Below are 19670 nucleotides of genomic sequence, written 5' to 3' on the forward strand. Positions count from 1 at the left end.
TGACTCTCGCCTAAACGGGACACTGATATCAGTTTGTTGAAAACCTTGGAAATTATTTAGGATTGTAAGTTTTAGTATTTTCACTTGTCATTCCTACTTGCTATATGTTTAATAATTTCTGAATTATGTATGAATTTATATTGAACCATGTTATTTTCTGTTATTAAGTTGTAGTTTAATTTCGAATCTTCATTGTTGATCTAACTTGGCTTGTTTATCTAGTGAGATAAATCCCTAGTGGATTTTCACCATTAGACATGCATAATAGTGTTAGATCTCGAAAGATAAATATTGTATATGCGACATCTAACTGTTCATCAATTGATGACACCTTAGACTAGTATTTTTACGATATGAAACAAGAAGATTGTATAAATAAGATTATTTTGACTTTCGCTAATCGAAGCATCGTTGGATTCTTATTTAATAAACGAAATTATCCCAATTCCTCTTAGCTTATTCATTTTGAATTAGCTCAATAGCGTATCATTTGATGAATGGTCTATAAATCATTTCATGTCATTCTATATTTTCTCTTAAGAAATTAAATGACGCATATGATTATAATCCCGAAATTCTATTCCCAATTGATATAAATCCTCAATCTTAGAAATCTCCTGCTTGTATGGGCAAATCATACTTCGAATTAAATTAGTAGTGGTGGTCCAAGATAGAATTACTCATTATATTTGGTATAAATTTAAAGTCTTTGACTTTAATTTTAGATTCCAAATAGAAATTTTCTTATATTTCTAATTCCAGGATGCAATACAGTTACACCTTCACAAGGGTTTAATATCCATCTTCTATTAATGGATTCAAACTGTATGGAATATGAGTTAGGTATTCTGTGACCAGAATCCACTTGCACTATTCTAAGAATTCTTTGATGTAACTAAACCTAAATCATCAAAAGACACTACCACATTTTTTTTTATCTATGGCATTTGTATCTTGTTCATAGTGGATTTGACAAGATCAATCTTTGCAAAGAGTTAATATGCCTATATCCAGTGAAAGTAAGTTCATCTCATTCGCAGATGGATGCACATTCAGGGGTGGATATGAGTTTTTTGTTGTATTCTTAAAACGATAACTCTAGATTATACCTTAAGCAAAGAAATTTGAAATGTTTAAAATTTCATTAATTTCTAGCAATGGTTAAAACCATTAAGGTAAGTGGTTAAAGATCTTGCGAACTGATAGGGGTGGAGAAATAGTTAGTAGATATGCAGTTCAAAGATCATTAAATTGATTTTTGAATTATATCCAAACTTACCTCCCCAGAAATTTTGAGTTGCATGTTGATGATTAGTTACTAGTCGTTGCGTAATTCCTTCTACGGTAATACAATTTCAAAATGATGTAATGGTTGTATACTTAATGTAAATCATTAATAGATTCATGGATGACTTAATCAAAATCTTAAGAAAAGCTAGAACTGTTAACCATGGTTTGTTAGCTATTCTAAATGATTAGGGGTGGACCATCCCATAGTCAATAGATAAGAAAGTGTTTGTTCAAACAAATACTACTTTTCTAAGAAAATGACTAAGTCTGAAAATAAAGTAGCATATAAAGGAGATATTTAATTCTTGATTCCAAAAGTGTTTAATCATCTTATTTGACATATGATGATCCCACTACCTCTGTTGTCTTGTCACAACCAATGAAGTTAACACCATTTATTTTTCTTAGACATAATTCACGGTACCTTGTCGTAGTGGGAGAGTTTCTAGGAACTCACCTTCTTATGACTTGGGAGACACTAGTGATTAAAATCCATTGTGAGTTTAAGCAAGTAATGGATTGTGAAGATAAGAAACTAAGAAGAAAAGCCAATAGAACTATGGTTTAATCCATTCACATGGAATAACCTAAAGTTTTGTATTACAAGGACATAAAAGGAAATTTTCGTTTATAAGCCTATTCAATGGACTTAACAAAACTTCCTGTTCCTAGTATTATAGGTTTGAGTTTATCTAAACCTATGGCTTGTGGTATACCTGGTAATTACTTACTCTAATGCAAGCAACTTACTTTAGTAAGATGCTGAAGCATTTTCTTTCTAATGGCAATCTATAGAAGCTTCACAACTTCTTAGACATAGATTTTATTTATCTAAGGAAAAGTCTCAACTATTCCAGAAAAGATAAAGCCATGAAAGAATTTCTTAAATCAACAGTGAGAGGTCTTAGATATGCTTTTGTATGCCTTAGACCAGACACCTGCTGTTGAGTGGGAGTAATGAGTAGGTATCAGATTAATCCAGGAGAAGAACATTGGAACACAATCAAGTAAATCCTAAGATTAAGAAGAGGAACTATATGTTAGTCTATAAGAGTGTGTTTAAAACTCTTAGACTACACCAAATCATATTTCAAAATTTGCCTTTGTGCTAGAAAATCTTTCTGATAAGATGGTGGTTACTGTGGGGGTGGAATAGTGATTTTGGAGAAGTGTAAAAACCTATCTGAAGTCTCTAGGTCTACCAGAAAGGGACTGAATGTTAAAGTTACAGGAAAGGTACTTATTCAGTCTAAGGAAAGTTCTATACATTTTTGGCACCATTCCAAAATTGCCTAAACTACTAGTGTTATTTCCATATTAACCAAAAGTAGTTGCCAAAAGTATAGAATCCAGTATCCCAAGAGAGTAGACATATAAAGAGGAATTTTGCATTATCAATAATTTTGTGATTAAGGAAGAGTAATGGTGGAGAAAAGGTTGTGGTTAATTCAACCTTTCAGCTCCTATTACGAGGAGTTTACTACTACTACACTTCATTTGTATGTCGAGGTGTTGAGATTATTTGAAACACACTTTTTTGTTTTATATTAGTGCAAGTGGGAGTTTGTTGGGTTTTATGCCCTAAATAAAACTCATTTCAATATAATCAGATTTACTTATTAATATAGATCAGAAATAACATTTAACGTTGCATGGTTCACATGATTTATTTCATGATTATATGTATATAATGTATGAATTCATCTAAAACCCTTTTCACATACTTGATCCTGTTTATTGTGCTGTCAACACATTGGAAAGTAAACATGACTATGCGAATAAAGTTTCCTAGATTTATCAGACATAGGGTTTTACTGATATGATAATCTACAACAGAGTTTACTTGCATTTGGAGAAGTGCTATGTTCTTTCCAGAGCATTGGTTAAAGTAAAGCTCAGGTTGGATGCATGGAGTATGCATCGGAAAGGACTAATATTGAACTTTGACTTAGATTTATTAAACTTACCGTAATATCTATTCAAGTTAATATCGCATAGTTGATCCTAGATCAAATGTTCTTAATCCTGTTATGATTAGGCTCAATCTTGAAAGGCTATTTGTGTTCTTTTATTTGTTAGTAAAGCCTACTTTTAGGTCAGGGTGATACGTACATTTTGGGAACACAGTAGTGCAATTGAGTGGGAGCGCTAGCAGAAACATGGAATCTATAGCTTTTATCTGGCGAATAGTAAGCAAAGGATGATCTCCTTCGAGCTTGACCAAACGAACATAAAGGGTGGAGTACTCATTTCACATAAGCAGAAATATCATTTATACGGGGTCAAGTGTTTTAAGGATAAAATACATTGTAGGGTGTAACGGTAATCTAATCCCTTTACAGTGTAGATAATTCATATAGAGGATCATTGATCACATTAGGATTACAACAATGGATAACTAATGATGCGTCTATATGGTGGAACATATAGAGCATTCTATATACTGAGAGTGCAATTCTAAGTTCTATGCGTGGATTCAACGAAGAATTAATAAGTTAGTGAATTTTAGTGCTAAATTCTTAATCTACTTATTGGAAGCTCGGTTATATAGACCCATGGTCCCCGTACTAGTTGAGATAATATTGCTTGTAAGACTCATATAATTGATTTTGATTAATCAATTATAATTCTCAATTTAGACTATGTCTATTTGTGAAATTTTCACTAAGTAAGGGCGAAATTGTAAAGAAAGAGTTTTAGGGGCATATTTGTTAATTATGATACTTTGTATGGTTCAATTAATAAATATAATAAATGACAATATTATTTAATAATTATTTATAGTTATTAAATAATTAGAATTGGCATTTAAATGGTTGAATTTTAAAATTGGCGTTTTTGAGAAAATCAGATGCAGAAAAGATAAAACTGCAAAATTGCAAAAAGTGAGGCCCAAATCCACTATGCATGGCCGGCCACTTTTGTAGGCAATTTAAACTGATATTTTCATTATTTTAATGCCAAATAATTCAAACCTAACCCTAGTGGAATGCTATAAATAGATAGTGAAGGCTTAAGGAAAACCTTCTCTCTCCCTATCTGGCCGACCACTCCCTCTCTCTTTCTTTCCTCATAAATTTTGAAATTCTTAGTGTATGAGTAGAGCCCACACACAGCAAGTGATACCTCAACCATAGTGAGGAAGATCGTGAAGAAAGATTTTCAACAAAAAGGAGTTTCAGCATCAAAGATTCAGAGAAAGAGATCCAGGTTCAGATATTGATAATGCTCTACTACAGAAAGGAATCAAGGGCTAGATATCTGAACGAAAGGAGTCTTATTATTCCGCTACACCCAATGTAAGGTTTCCTAAACTTTATATGTGTTTATTTCATCGTTTTAGAAAGTTCATATTTAGGGTGTTAATAAACATACTTGTGAGTAGATCTAAGATCCTGGTAAAATAATTTCCAACAACTACTACCAAAGCTCCTGTTCAGAAGGTCACCACTCCTCGTCGTAGTGGGAGGGTTTCTACAAAACCATCTCGTTATGGCTTGGATGTTGAAATCAATATGGTCATTGGTGACGGTATTGATGACGACCCATTAACCTATAAACAGGCAATGGCAAGTCCGCAACGGAAGCGATGGTCAGCCGGCATGGATTCAGAAATGGATTCCATGAAAAAGAACAAAGTCTGGGAATATGTAGATCCACTTGATGATCGTCCAATTGGAATCAAATGGGTCTACAAGAAGAAAAGAGGCGCTGGAAGCGAAGTCGAAACTTTTAAAGCTAGACTGGTCGCCAAGGGTTATACCCAAAGAGAAGGTGTGGACTATGAGGAAACTTTTAGTCCGGTTGCCATGCTCAAATCCATCCGAATTCTTCTCTCCATTGCTGCCGCTTTCGATTATGAAATTCGGCAAATGGATGTCAAGACAGCCTTTCTTAATGGGCTTCTTGAAGAAACCATCTATATGGAGCAACCAGAAGGTTATGTTCTTCCTGGGCAGGAAAATAAAGTTTGCAAGTTAAATAGGTCCATTTATGGACTTAAGCAAGCTTCTCGCTCATGGAATAAAAGGTTTGATGAGATCATTAAAACCTACGGCTTTCATCAGAATGAAGATGAACCTTGTGTTTACCAACTCAAGGAAGACCAAGTAGTAGTATTCCTGGTCCTTTATGTTGATGACATTTTGATCATTGGCAACAATGTCAAGAAAATGACTCACATCAAGGAATGGCTTGACACTCAATTTGACATGAAAGACTTGGGTCAGGCAGCCTATGTTCTTGGTATTCAGATTATCAGAAACCGGAAGAACAGATCCCTTGCTCTCTCTCAAACAACTTACATTGACAAAGTTCTAGAGAGATTCTCCATGACTAATACTAATGGGGCAAATATGCCTTCTAGATATGGTATCCGGCTATCTAAGGAACAGTGTCCTACTGATCCCCAAGAGATAGAAGATATGGAAAAAGTTCCTTATGCTTCTGCAGTTGGAAGTCTAATGTATGCAATGTTATGCACTAGACCTGACGTCTGCTATGCAGTTGGAATCGTGAGCAGGTATCAGTCAAATCCAGGACAGGAACATTGGAATGTTGTTAAGTATATTTTGAAATACTTAAAGAGTACAAGAGACTATGTATTAGTCTACAAGGGTGGTGCTCTAAATCCCATAGGCTATACAGACTCAGATTTCCAGGCATGTCTTGAAGACAGAAATCTACATCTGGGATGGTGTTTACTCTTAGGGGTGGAGTAGTGGTTTGGAGAAGTGCAAAGCAAACCGCTATTTCGGATTCTACCATCGAGGCAGAATACATAGCTGCGGTCGATGCAGTTAAAGAGGTTGTCTGGCTTAGAAAGTTCTTCACCAGTATTGGTGTAGTACCTGGAATGAAAAAGCCTCTAGTCCTTCTTTGTGAAAACAATGGAGCTATAACCAACAGTAAGGAACCTCGGAGCCACAAGAAAGTAAGCATATATAAAGAAAATATCATATTATCAGAGAATATGTGGCAAGAGGGGATGTACTGGTGGAGAAAGTGTTGGGTTTTATGCCCTAAATAAAACTCATTTCAATATAATCAGATTTACATATTAATATAGATCAGAAATAACATTTAATGTTGCATGGTTCACATGATTTATTTCATGATTATATGTACATAATGTATAAATTCATTTGAAACCCTTTTCACATACCTGATCCTGTTTATTGTGTTGTCAACACATTGGAAAGTAAACATGACTATGTGAATAAAGTTTCCTAGATTTACCAGACACAGGGTTTTACTGATATGATAATCTACAACAGAGTTTACTTGCATTTGGAGAAATGCTATGTTCTTTCCAGAGCATTGGTTAAAGTAAAGCTCAGGTTGGATGCATGGAGTATGCATCTGAAGGGACCGATATTGAACTTTGACTTAGATTTATTAAACTTACCGTAATATCTATTCAAGTAAATATCGCCTAGTTGATCCTAGATCAAATGTTCTTAATCCTGTTATGGTTAGGCTCAATCTTGAAAGGCTATTCGTTTTCTTTGATTTGTTAGTTAAGCCTACTTTTAGGTCAGGGTGATACATACATTTTGGGAACACGGTAATGCAATTGAGTGGGAGCGCTAACATAAACATGGAATCTATAGCTTCTATCTGGCGAATAGTAAGCAAAGGATGATCTCCTTCGAGCTTGACCAAACGAACATAAATGGTGGAGTACTCATTTCACATAAGCTGAAATATCATTTATACGGGGTCAAGTGTTTTAAGGAATAAATACATTGTAGGGTGTAACGGTAATTTAATCCCTTTACAGTGTAGATCATTCATATAGAGGATCAGTGATCACATTAGGATTATAACAATGGATAACTAATGATGTGTCTATATGGTGGAACATATAGAGAATTCTATATACTGAGAGTGCAATTCTAAGTTCTATGCGTGGATTCAACGAAGAATTAATAAGTTAGTGAATTTTAGTGCTAAATTCTTGATCTACTTATTGGAAGCTCGGTTATATAGACCCATGGTCCCCGCACTAGTTGAGATAATATTGCTTGTAAGACTCATGTAAATGGTTTTGATTAATCAATTATAATTCTCAAATTAGACAATGTCTATTTATGAATTTTTCACTAAGTAAGGGCGAAATTGTAGAGAAAGAGTTTTAGGGGCATATTTGTTAATTATGATACTTTGTATGGTTCAATTAATAAATATGATAAATGACAATATTATTAGTTATTAAATAGTTAGAATTGGCATTTAAATGGTTGAATTTCAAAATTGGCATTTTTGAGAAAATCAGATGCTGAATAGATAAAACTACAAAATTGCAAAAAGTGAGGCCCAAATCCACAAGTATAGCGCCGGCCACTTTTGTAGGGTTTTCCCTCTGATATTTTCATTATTTTAATGCCAAGTAATTCAAACCTAACCCTAGTGGAATGCTATAAATAGATAGTGAAGGCTTCAGGAAAAACACAATTAAATTTTATATTTTTTTCCTTCAGAGAAAAAGCTGAGCCCTCTCTCTCCCTATCTTTGGTCGAACCCACTCTCTATCTCTTCCTCATTGAGATTTCGAAATTCTTAGTGATTAGAGTAGTGCCCACATATAGCAAGTGATACCTTAACCGTAGGGAGAAAGATCGTGAAGAAAGACTTTCAACAAGAAGGAGTTTCAGCACCAAAGATTCAGAGAAAGAGATCCAGGTTCAGATATTGATAATGCTCTGCTACAGAAAGGAATCAAAGGCTAGATATCTGAACGGAAGGAGTCATATTATTCCGCTGCACCCAATGTAAGGTTTACTAAACTTTATACGTGTTTATTTCATCGTTTTAGAAAGTTCATATTTAGGGTGTTAATCAACATACTTGTGAGTAGATCTAAGATCCTGGTAAAATAATTTCCAACAGAAAGTGGACACATAGGACAACTTAGCTAATCCATTCACCAAAGTCTTGGCAGTGACTGCATTCGAAAAGCACCGTCAGAATTTAGGGTTAATTGAAATGTACTGATTAGTTTTATATTAGTGCAAGTGGGAGTTTGTTGGGTTTTATGCCCAAAATAAAACTCCATTTCAATGTAATCCAGATTATTCAATATCAATAAAGAAACAAAAGTATTTTTCATTCATTTGTGTATGTTTTGGTTCACTTTATCAATTGTTTGTCTATTTGATTTATAAATTCATCCAAACCGCTTTCACATACTTAATCATGTTTATTGTGTTGTCAACACAGTGGAAAGTAAACATGACTATGTGAATAAAGGATTCCTAGATTTATCAGAACACTTGGTTTTGCTAATATGACAATCTACAACAGAGTTTACTTGCATTTAGAGAAATGCTATGTTCTTTCCAGAACATTGGTTAAAGTAAAGCTCAGGTTGGATGCATGGAGTATGCATTGGAATGGACCGATATTGAACTTTGAAATAGATTTATAAAACTTACTGTAATATCTATTCAATTCAATATCACTAAGTTGATCCTAGATCACATGATCTAAATCCTGATATGGTTAGGCTCAATCTCAAGAGTGTTATTCGTGTTCTTTGATTTGTTAGTTAAGCCTACTTTTGGGTCAAGGTGATACGTACATTTTGGGAACACAGTAGTGCAATTGATGTTGGAAATTATTTTACCAGGATCTTAGATCTACTCACAAGTATGTTGTTTAAACACCCTAAATATGAACCTTCTAAAACGATAAAATAAACACATATAAAGTTAAGAAAACCTTACATTGATGCAGCGGAATTAATGTCTGCTTCCACTCAGATCTCTAACCCTTGTATCCTTTCTGTAGCAGAGTATAATCAAGATCTGAGCCCGAATGTCCTTCTTCTTCAAGTTTGATCCTTCACAGTCTTCCAATCTATGATTGAGTTACTGCTTGCTGTGTGTGGGCACTTACTCTTTTACTAGGGTCAAAATTTATCAAGGAGAAAAGAGGAGAGAGGGTTTCGGCCAGGTATAGAAAGTGGGGAAGGCTCAGTTTTTCTGAAGAGAGAAATTTCTGTCCGAAAGATGATCTGAAAACTTGTCAAAAGCATGTGTTGTGACTGAGCCATCACTTTCTATTTATAGGCAACTACTAGGTTTAGGTTAGGAATTATTTGACATTAAAATAATGAAAATATTAATTTGAAATCCCACAATAAGTGGCCGGCCATGGTGTAGTATTGGGCCTCACTTGATTTTGCAGTTTTATCAAATTTTATCTCTATTTTCTCAAAAACGCCAATTTTCCAATTCTAACCTTTTAAATGCCAAAACTAATTATTTAATAACTAAAATAGATTATTAAATAATATTTTCATTTAATTTAATTATTAATTAGACATATAAAGTCCATTAATAAATAAATAAACCTAGAAACTCTTTTCTTTACAATTTTACCCCTGTTTAGTGAAAATTCATAAAATTAGACATAGTCTAACTTTAGAATTATAATTGATCAATCACGAATCAATTAATGAGTCTTACAAGCAGAATGTTCTCAACTAGAATGGGGACCATGGATCTATATGCTGAGCTTCCAATAAGTGAACCAAATTTACCAAGTAAATTCCTACTTATTAATTCTTCGTTGAATCCACTCTTAGAACTTAGAATTGCACTCTCAGACTTATATAGAGCATATTGTATGTTCCACGATATCAATACGCTATCTCATTTAACCATTGTTATAATCTTATTGTGATTTAAAGATCCTCTATATAGATGATCTACATCGAGATGGGATTTCTTTACCGTTCTCACCCCTCAATGTATTTTGCCCCTTAAAACACTTAGCTACCTGTAAATGGTGTTTAGTGATCTAATAATTAGTCAGTTAAACAAGAGCTCATCCATTTACTTCTATTTGCTAAGCTCGAAGGGAATCATCACTTGACTTCTATACACCAGTAGAAGCTATAGATTCCATATTTATGTTCAGCACTCCCACTCAATCATACTATCATGTTCCCAAAATATATGTATCACCCTGACCCAAAAATAGGCTTAACTAATAAATCAAAGAACATGAATAGCACTCCTGAGTTGAGCCTAAGCATATCAGGATTTAGATTCTTTTAATCTTAAGATCAACTACTGATATTGACTTGGAAAGATATGTATAACGGTAAGTTTGTAATATCTTAACTTAGTTGCAATATCGGTCCAGTCCAATGTATTCTCCATACATTCGAAACTAGTATACTTTACTAATGTCCTGGAAAGAACATAACACTTACTCCAAGTGTAAGTACACATCATCGCTGATTATCACATTAGTGTAAATCCAATAACACTGATGAAACAGGGACCAATACTTTTGATTCATATGATCACAATCACATTCCACTGTGTTGACGATACTGTAATTGTGAATAAACATATAATCTGGATTTAACTGATTTTGTATGTATGAATGTAATAAACATATTAAACATATTAAACCATTAGCATGTAAAATTCATGCAAACATCAATCACTTCAAATTTCTTATATTGATAACTAATCAGATTGTAAAGAGTTTTATTTAGGGCATAAAATCCAACAAACTCCCACTTGCACTAATATAAAACAAACTGTGCAAATAGGTCAATCTGATGTCTTGATCTTTAGATCAAGTGTAGTATATTTGAATCCACCCAAACATCTGGAAACTAGTTCATAAAAACTCTTATGAAACATCCTTTACTATATGCTTTACTTATCAAGGGATATTGAAATCTTTACTGTTTTAAAAGTACATCTGAATTAACAGAAGACATATCTCTCATATTTTAAAATATGTAATTGAGATAATACAGTGTAGACTTATCTTCAGTGATATAACATTCTGGTATTTTCGAATAGACCAAGTTATAGTTCTTCTCTGGTAGAGCTTGAATTATTATACAATAATTCCTCCACCCCCAAAGTGAGCACCATCTCAAGAATTTCGAAATTAGATGGTGAGATACAAGGATAACTGATACACAGTTCCTTAATATCTGACATATAGATCACTTTCATAAATCTTTCTTGAATATCTTCTAATGTTCCCTATTTGATTACATCTCACATAGCTCCCACTCAATAGCAGATGTCTGGTTAAATAATACTTTTAACCTCTGATTGTTTGGAGAGTTACCTAGTTGTGACTTTTGTATTAGTCTAAAACTTTAAGTTAAGACTAAGTCATCAACATAGCAGACTAGTATTTGAAGTGAAAAATACATGCCAGAGATAAAGTAATCAAAATTTTAAGATACCATCAAATTTTATGAGGATTAAGAATTTTAAGTTCAAGTCATTCGAATGGACTGAACTAGAGTTCTTTATCTTATTCTCATAATTATGATAAGCTATACCTGTCCATGTGAATGGTTAGATTTGCTTTTCAGTAGTGTTCTTAAGTACCTATCACAAGTATCAACCTAATGAAGATGGGTATAGAATTTTAAAATTCTCCCACTCAATTAAGGTAGTGTGAAACTTTAACAAAGAACTTTCAAAGGTATCAAACTTTTTCTTACAACAGTAAAATCGAAATGGAACATACAATCAAGATCAAGAATTTATATTGACAATAGCTGACTCATTATATTACTTCCATGTTTAAACAAGATATGTGTTTCATAGGGAATTGTGGAATGGACTCCACCCCTAAGAATATACATATAGGGTACTTGTGGATAACCTCCACGCCTAAGTATATAGAGATTATGATCCACCCCTAAACGTAGTAAAGATCATGATTCTCTTAGTGTGATAGAGTTTATGTGGAGTTGAATACTATCCAGAGTTCATTAGATATAAAAGATCGTTGAACTGCATAGTTTTCTTAACTTTTCTCCACCCCTATCAGATCATAAGATCCTTTTATTAAACAAATTCTTAATAATTGTACGAGAATTAACAATTATTGATAAACATAGAAATAATTTCTATTGTTTATTTAATATAACTCTATGAAGAGTTGTAAATATTATAGAATTTGCATCAATAATAAAAACACTAACACATACAAACATATAAATATAATGTGGTAATAATTGATGAAGATAAAATTAAATGAAGCTCAATCTCATAATTTGCAATGTTGATTTCAAAAATTAGAAACTTTATTAATAAAAAAAAAATGTATTGCAACAATATGACAGGGATAAATATCCCTAACTAAAATTTGAAATCCAAATTGTCTTTAAACTAAAACAATTAATTCAAAATAAATTGAAGAGCTTCATCTTCATTTGGACGATTTCACCCTTGGTCCAGCTTGCTAATCCAACTCATCTGAGTTCAAGTAGCTTGGCCTATAAGAAGAAGAAAACAACTAAACAAAGTTAGTCCAGAATCATAAATCCAATTGGATAACAATTCACTAAACTTTTAAAGTTTATTAATGGAAATACCTTGTTTCTTTGCAAGAAGTTTAGGACATTGGGGTTTCCAATGACCTTTTCATTGCAATAGAAACACTTTCCTTTAAGTGTAGCATCACCAGAAGGAACAGCATTTTTATTCTTCATGGCTTTAGTTCGCTTCTTGGTGTTGTTCCACTTCCTCTTCGATTTGGGCTTTGAAGCAGAGGCAACATTTGCTTCAGGTTTTATCGTCCCATTACCATTCCCAGGATTATGAGGTTTACTCCCTTTCTTCTTGGGTCCTCCAATCAAATTTTCATAAGTTTGAAGGTCATTGACTAATTCATGAAAGTCAATTTCCTTTTTATTCATGACATAATTTGATGTGTATGGTAGAAATGCTGGAGTCAAGCTATTCAAGATAAGACTTACTTGAGTAGCACTGTTCATTTCAGCACCATGATCCTGGGCTTCTTGGAAATAACTGGACATGAGGAGAACATGGTCACGCACGTTTTGATGAGGTTCCATCCGTGCATTAATGTACTTCTTAGTCGCGTCAAAGCGTGACTGAAGTGATGTCTTACCGAATAGCTCATTTAACTTCGTCATAACTTCAGCAGCCTTCTCAGTTTTAGAAAACCGAGTTTTGAGGGTGTCAACCATGCTAGAAAGCATAAAGTATAGAGCTTTGTCATTTGCTTTCTGCCAACGCTCATACTTTTCTTTTACAGCTTTGGATGCATTATCCCCAGGCACTTCAGGTGACGGCTCAGTTAAAACAAACAAGGCACTTTCTCCTATGAGAGCAATATTAATGTTCTCATTCCACTTATTAAAGTTAGATCCATTCAGCTTGTTTTCAGTCAACAGTGATAACATGGGATTCATTTTGATAATACAAGATACTACAAAATAATAGAAATCAACAAATAGAAATAAATAATGGTTTAACACAAAATTAATTCAGAAATTATAAGCACATAGCAAGTAGGAATGATATCAGAAAATACTTAAAAAATTCAATCCTAAATAATTTCCAAGGTTTTTCAACAAACTGATATCAGTGTCCCGTTTAGGAGAGAGTCAAAGCTACCATCCATTGAATAGAGTTGTCAGCTCATCTAAAATGTTAAACATTCTAGCAACCTTTTATTCGATCAAGATTGAAATCCAGCGTTGTCCCGTTTAGGCGAGAGTCAAGGCTATTCTATCTCATGAGCTTCTACCATTGTTTCGCAATTTGCAAGTCAAATATGGTCGCCACCATTAGGGTGATATATACCATATAAAACACTTACAAACCACTTATCATGCGGGATTAAACGGTGCGAAATTGTTAATGAACGTTCCTCCATTAGGGAGGATTACTCACTAAAACAAACGCGGTGTAAAAGCCACAATGGAGATCGAATATCTTAATAATAATAAAACTCATTCTTTAAAATGTATTTTCTTTATTATTCTAATAAATAAATCTCATTAAACTCTAAATTAAGAATTAAAATTCAAAAATAAGAATTTAATATAATATTTATAAAATTATACTTAGATGGTGATTGAAATAAACTTAATTATTTCCATCTTAGTAATAATCTTAAATATAAATATTAAGGAAATTAATTTAAGTTGAATTAAATTAAATAATTAGCAACTTAAAAATTTCCTTTGAGAATATATTTATTGAGTTCGAAAATTTAAAGTATATAAAAGAAATATACTATTTTTGAAAATAATAAAATTAGAAAAGAAATACTTCAAGCAAAAATATCACCTATCTAGATTTTCTTTTGACTAGTTAATTCAATTTCTAATAATATATATATTTTTTAAATTCATTTATTTTAAATTAATCAATTAAATGAAAAAATTATTGATTGTAGTTGGTCCAAGAATTAATTAAAATAAATAATTAATTTACAACTCAATCTATTTTTCAAAAAAAAAAAAATCGAAAATATTGCATAATTAAAATGCAAATTTCGAAATTGATTAATAAAATAAAGAAAAATATATATATTGAAAATTATTTAAATTTAAGTTGAAAAATTAAATTTCAACCTAAAATAATTTTTCTATTTAATTAAGTGTCATGAAAAATCAATAAATATTTAAGTATCATGATGAAAATCAACTTAGATATTTAGATTTTTCAAGTTAATTAAATGTATTAAATTCAAGAAATAATAATTAAGTGTAGGGAAGGCTTAATTATTAATTTCTATTTAATACTAGGAAAAATATACTTAAAAAAAATTGTACCAAAATTAATTATTTAAATAATTAATTTCACAATGTATAATATTTTCCTATTTAAATATTAGAAATAATAAGTAGTCTAGAAATTACTATCTAGAAAATATCTTATTTGACTAAGTATCTTTTCAAAAATTTGAAAAATATCTAATTTAAGTTATATAGAAAAAATCTAAAACTTAAATAATTTCAAATTTAGATTTAATTAAATATCAAAAATTAAGTTGTAACCACTTAATTTGAAGATATCTTTTTAAGTTAATATTCGAAAAGATATTAACCTAAAAAATATCTAAAATATTCCATTTTAAGTTAATATTCGAAAAGATATTAACTTAAAAAATATCTTAAGAATCTTTAATAACTAATGCCTAGGATTCCTCAACTTGATTTAAAATTTAAATCAAATATTCAAATTTAAGTTAGATGAAAAAAATCAGTTGATACAACTAATTTATAACTTAAATATGAATATTTAATTAAATAAGCTCCAGAAAGAATCTAGTTAGTTAAAATTCTATATTTAATTAAATACAAGAAAAATACAAATAGTTTGTCTAGAAATAATATGTAAACTAAAAGTGTTTTTCTTAAAATTAACTTTAAAATATTAAAATGAAAATAAATTTCATATATTTTAAAAGTTAATTATGTTGCTAATTCAATTTTTATTAGGTCAAACTAATATAATTAACCTAGTACAGTTATTTAAATCAGGCAAATGGGCCTTCACAATTGGGGTAGTTCATGTGAGCGGGTGCTGGGTTCAGTATGTCGTACCCACTTCTATGGCTCCCAACTCTCACACAAGGCCCAAAAGAGAGGAATTTAACCTTAAAATAAATAACTGTTATTAATTGAATAGGTCCAAGAATTAAATGGACCTAAATAAAATCTATCATGGTGTGACATTTTATTTAGCAACAACCTATATGTATCTATATTAAAACAAAATAAACATATAGGCTCACACAGGCACACTTTGGATGGATCCTATCATGTTGCTAGGTCATACACAGATGAAAGAAGATTGTAAAATTTACCTGTTACAAATTATTAACTTGACCAAGGGAGCAATCAGATCATTAGATCTGGCAAAAAGTAACCATGACTATTTGCAATCAAGTAATAATAGGTTTTAAAATAAATTGCACACAAGCTAAAACCACATACTCCTGCAACATGGTTAGCTGGATAGTTGGAAGAAGGATTTATTTAATTTTAAATAAATAAATTTTGAAATTAATAATTAAAAAAAAATTAATTAAAAAATAATTTAATTTTCGAAAATAAAAAAATAAAATAAAATAATATTTATTTTCGAATTTTTTTTTTTAAAAAAATTATTAATTTAAATTTCAAAATTATTAAAAAAAAATTTAAAAATTAAACCTACAATTTTGAAAAATTAGGTTTCAACCAACCTAAATATCATTTCAAAATTTGCTAACTACTTTTAAAATTTAAATGTTATTTTATAAATAAAAATTAGAAAAGATAAGTTAAATATCTTTTTCAGATTTTAAATTTAATTTAAATAAATAAAATAACAAAATTTAAAAGTTAGCAAAATATCTTACATCTATTTAAAATTACATGATTATAATTATCTTATTTTAAATTTAAATAAGGTCAAAAAATGTAAAAAAAATCTGACCTTAAATTTAAAAATAAGATAAGATATAATCAAATTTAAAAATAAGATAGATTTTTAAGCAAGAAGATAGATACTAATTCTATTCAAATTCAAATTACACTAATATCTTGAATTAAATTAATTCAAAATGATAATTAGAATTGAATTGGGAATAGTAATAGTATATATACAAAACTATACAAAAAATCGGAAGTTAATTCCATGAAAAAGCATGAAAAATCGAAGAAAAACGAAAAAATTGTGAGCGGTACGGACAGTTTTCGCGATCGCAGGAAAATTTCAGCACAGCTCCGATTTTTTCGAATCTTCAAAAAATCATAACTAATTCAAATAAAATCGAAATTAAGTTCTGTAAAAGGCTAACTTGCTTAATTTTTTCCAAACTATCCAATAAAAATAATTCCAGAAACAGAATCGCAATTATTTTTCACGAAAATTTACAAACATCAATCAATCATCAAATAACACTCAAAACAACATGATACCATCCAAAAACAAACAAACAATCGTTTTAAAGTCCAAATTTCTTGTAAGTAAATCAATTACCATGGCTCTGAGGCCAGTTGTTAGAATATTATTTTACCAGGATCTTAGATCTACTCACAAGTATGTTGTTTAAACACCCTAAATATGAACCTTCTAAAACGATAAAATAAACACATATAAAGTTAAGAAAACCTTACATTGATGCAGCGGAATTAATGTCTCCTTCAACTCAGATCTCTAACCCTTGTATCCTTTCTGTAGCAGAGTATAATCAAGATCTGAGCCCGAATGTCCTTCTTCTTCAAGTTTGATCCTTCACAGTCTTAAAATCTATGATTGAGTTACTGCTTGATGTGTGTGGGCACTTACTCTTTCACTAGGGTCGAAATTTATCAAGGAGAAAAGAGGAGAGAGGGTTTCGGTCAGGTATAGAAAGTGGGGAAGGCTTAGTTTTTCTGAAGAGAGAAATTTCTGTCAGAAAGATGATCTGAAAACTTGTCAAAAGCATGTGTTGTGACTGAGCCATCACTTTCTATTTATAGGCAACTACTAGGTTTAGGTTAGGAAATATTTGACATTAAAAGAATGAAAATATTAATTTGAAATCCCACAATAAGTGGCCGGCCATGGTGTAGTATTGGGCCTCACTTGATGCTGCAGTTTTATCAAATTTTATCTCTATTTTCTCAAAAACGCCAATTTTCCAATTCTAACCTTTTAAATGCCAAAACTAATTATTTAATAAATAAAATAGATTATTAAATAATATTGTCATTTAATTTAATTATTAATTAGACATATAAAGTCCATTAATAAATAAATAAACCTAGAAACTCTTTTCTTTACAATTTCACCCCTGCTTAGTGAAAATTCATAAAATTAGACATAGCCTAATTTTAGAATTATAATTGATCGATCACGAATCAATTAATGAGTCTTACAAGAAGAATGTTCTCAACTAGAATGGGGACCATGGATCTATATGCTGAGCTTCCAATAAGTGAACCAAATTTACCAAGTAAATTCCTACTTATTAATTCTTCGTGGAATCCACTCTTAGAACTTAGAATTGCACTCTCAGACTTATATAGAGCATATTGTATATTCCACGATATCAATACGCTATCTCATTTAACCATTGTTATAATCTTATTGTGATTTAAAGTTCCTCTATATAGATGATCTACATCGAGATGGGATTTCTTTACCGTTCTCACCCCTCAATGTATTTTGCCCCTTAAAACACTTAGCTACCTGTAAATGGTGTTTAGTGATCTAATAATTAGTCAGTTAAACAAGAGCTCATCCATTTACTTCTATTTGCTAAGCTCGAAGGGAATCATCACTTGACTTCTATACACCAGTAGAAGCTATAGATTCCATATTTATGTTCAGCACTCCTACTCAATCATACTATCATGTTCTCAAAATATACGTATCACCCTGACCCAAAAGTAGGCTTAACTAATAAATCAAAGAACATGAATAGCACTCCTGAGTTGAGCCTAAGCATATCAGGATTTAGATTCTTTTAATCTTAAGATCAACTACTGATATTGACTTGGAAAGATATGTATAACGGTAAGTTTGTAATATCTTAACTTAGTTGCAATATCGGTCCAGTCCAATGTATACTCCATACATTCGAAACTAGTATACTTTACTAATGTCCTGGAAAGAACATAACACTTACTCCAAGTGTAAGTACACATCATCGCTGATTATCACATTAGTGTAAATCCAATAACACTGATGAAACAGGGACCAATACTTTTGATTCATATGATGACAATCACATTCCACTGTGTTGACGATACTGTAATTGTGAATAAACATATGATCTGGATTTAACTGATTTTGTGTGTATGAATGTAATAAACATATTAAACATATTAAACCATTAGCATGTAAAATTCATGCAAACATCAATCACTTCAAATTTCTTATATTGATAAATAATCAGATTGTAAAGAGTTTTATTTAGGGCATAAAACCTAACAATTGAGTGGGAGCGCTAACATAAATATGGAATCTATAGCTTCTATCTAGCGAATAGTAAGCAAAGAATGATTTCCTTCGAGCTTAACCAAACGAGATAAATGGTGGAGTACTCATTTCACTTAGCTGAAATATCATTTATACAGGGTTAAGTGTTTTAAGGATAAAATACATTGTAGGGTGTTACGGTAATTAAGTCCCTGTACGATGTAAATCATCCATGTAGAGGATCATTGATCACATTAGGATTGTAACAATGGATAACTAATGATGTGTCTATATGGTGGAAGATATAGAGCATTCTATATACTGAGAGTGCAATTCTAAGTTCTATGCGTTGATTCAACGAAGAATTAATAAGTCAGTGAATTTAAGTAGTAAATTCTTGATCTGCTTATTGGAAGCTCGGATATATAGACCCATGGTTCCCCACTAGTTGAGACAATATTACTTGTAAGACTCATTTAATTGATTTTAATTAATCAATTATAATTCTCAAGTTAGACTGTGTTTATTTGAGAATTTATCACTTATTAAGGGCAAAACATTAAATAGAGATTTTGAAGGGCATATTTATTAATTAGGAAACTTTAATTAGTTTTTATTATTAATAAATAAATGACAATATATTATTTGATAATTAATTTTAATTATTAAATA

Source organism: Cannabis sativa, chromosome 7 (genome assembly GCF_029168945.1).
Source record: "Cannabis sativa cultivar Pink pepper isolate KNU-18-1 chromosome 7, ASM2916894v1, whole genome shotgun sequence".
In the NCBI taxonomy this organism is placed as follows: Eukaryota; Viridiplantae; Streptophyta; class Magnoliopsida; order Rosales; family Cannabaceae; genus Cannabis; species Cannabis sativa.